The sequence below is a fragment of the Nomia melanderi genome, unplaced genomic scaffold, assembly GCF_051020985.1.
Source record: "Nomia melanderi isolate GNS246 unplaced genomic scaffold, iyNomMela1 scaffold0619, whole genome shotgun sequence".
Taxonomy (NCBI): domain Eukaryota; kingdom Metazoa; phylum Arthropoda; class Insecta; order Hymenoptera; family Halictidae; genus Nomia; species Nomia melanderi.
This window is the reverse complement of record NW_027475733.1, coordinates 10,001-12,500: the sequence shown is the minus strand read 5'-3', so window position 1 is coordinate 12,500 and position 2,500 is coordinate 10,001.

Sequence of the window (2,500 nt, the reverse complement as noted above, 5' to 3'; positions counted from 1 at the left end):
ATTAAAAAAGTTGTTGTCGACCGTGGGACTTAGAAAAATTTCGGGAAGTCCGATTCGCCTGCTGGAATTACCGCACGGGCTGGACACCTCGCTCCGACGAATCGGTTTTTTCCATTTTTTTTGAAAAATAAATTTTTGTAATTTTTTTTAATGTTAAAAACGTTAATAAACGTCATGTTTACGCATGGATTAAACATTGAAATAATTTTAAAACGCTTATTAAAAAAGTTGGTGTCGACCGTGGGACTTAGAAAAATTTCGGGAAGTCCGATTCGCCTGCTGGAATTACCGCACGGGCTGGACACCTCGCTCCGACGAATCGGTTTTTTCCATTTTTTCCGAAAAATAAATTTTTGTAATTTTTTTTAATGTTAAAAACGTTAATAAACGTCATGTTTACGCATGGATTAAACATTGAAATAATTTTAAAACGCTTATTAAAAAAGTTGGTGTCGACCGTGGGACTTAGAAAAATTTCGGGAAGTCCGATTCGCCTGCTGGAATTACCGCACGGGCTGGACACCTCGCTCCGACGAATCGGTTTTTTCCATTTTTTTTGAAAAATAAATTTTTGTAATTTTTTTTAATGTTAAAAACGTTAATAAACGTCATGTTTACGCATGGATTAAACATTGAAATAATTTTAAAACGCTTATTAAAAAAGTTGGTGTCGACCGTGGGACTTAGAAAAATTTCGGGAAGTCCGATTCGCCTGCTGGAATTACCGCACGGGCTGGACACCTCGCTCCGACGAATCGGTTTTTTCCATTTTTTCCGAAAAATAAATTTTTGTAATTTTTTTTAATGTCAAAAACGTTAATAAACGTCATGTTTACGCATGGATTAAACATTGAAATAATTTTAAAACGCTTATTAAAAAAGTTGTTGTCGACCGTGGGACTTAGAAAAATTTCGGGAAGTCCGATTCGCCTGCTGGAATTACCGCACGGGCTGGACACCTCGCTCCGACGAATCGGTTTTTTCCATTTTTTTTGAAAAATAAATTTTTGTAATTTTTTTTAATGTTAAAAACGTTAATAAACGTCATGTTTACGCATGGATTAAACATTGAAATAATTTTAAAACGCTTATTAAAAAAGTTGGTGTCGACCGTGGGACTTAGAAAAATTTCGGGAAGTCCGATTCGCCTGCTGGAATTACCGCACGGGCTGGACACCTCGCTCCGACGAATCGGTTTTTTCCATTTTTTTTGAAAAATAAATTTTTGTAATTTTTTTTAATGTTAAAAACGTTAATAAACGTCATGTTTACGCATGGATTAAACATTGAAATAATTTTAAAACGCTTATTAAAAAAGTTGTTGTCGACCGTGGGACTTAGAAAAATTTCGGGAAGTCCGATTCGCCTGCTGGAATTACCGCACGGGCTGGACACCTCGCTCCGACGAATCGGTTTTTTCCATTTTTTTTGAAAAATAAATTTTTGTAATTTTTTTTAATGTTAAAAACGTTAATAAACGTCATGTTTACGCATGGATTAAACATTGAAATAATTTTAAAACGCTTATTAAAAAAGTTGGTGTCGACCGTGGGACTTAGAAAAATTTCGGGAAGTCCGATTCGCCTGCTGGAATTACCGCACGGGCTGGACACCTCGCTCCGACGAATCGGTTTTTTCCATTTTTTTTGAAAAATAAATTTTTGTAATTTTTTTTAATGTTAAAAACGTTAATAAACGTCATGTTTACGCATGGATTAAACATTGAAATAATTTTAAAACGCTTATTAAAAAAGTTGGTGTCGACCGTGGGACTTAGAAAAATTTCGGGAAGTCCGATTCGCCTGCTGGAATTACCGCACGGGCTGGACACCTCGCTCCGACGAATCGGTTTTTTCCATTTTTTTTGAAAAATAAATTTTTGTAATTTTTTTTAATGTTAAAAACGTTAATAAACGTCATGTTTACGCATGGATTAAACATTGAAATAATTTTAAAACGCTTATTAAAAAAGTTGGTGTCGACCGTGGGACTTAGAAAAATTTCGGGAAGTCCGATTCGCCTGCTGGAATTACCGCACGGGCTGGACACCTCGCTCCGACGAATCGGTTTTTTCCATTTTTTTTGAAAAATAAATTTTTGTAATTTTTTTTAATGTTAAAAACGTTAATAAACGTCATGTTTACGCATGGATTAAACATTGAAATAATTTTAAAACGCTTATTAAAAAAGTTGGTGTCGACCGTGGGACTTAGAAAAATTTCGGGAAGTCCGATTCGCCTGCTGGAATTACCGCACGGGCTGGACACCTCGCTCCGACGAATCGGTTTTTTCCATTTTTTTTGAAAAATAAATTTTTGTAATTTTTTTTAATGTTAAAAACGTTAATAAACGTCATGTTTACGCATGGATTAAACATTGAAATAATTTTAAAACGCTTATTAAAAAAGTTTACTCTTGACCGTGGGGACTTAGAAAAATTCCGGCTTGCACGGATTCGACCACTCTGTTTTTCGGAGTTTCTGAGAAAAATAAATTTTTG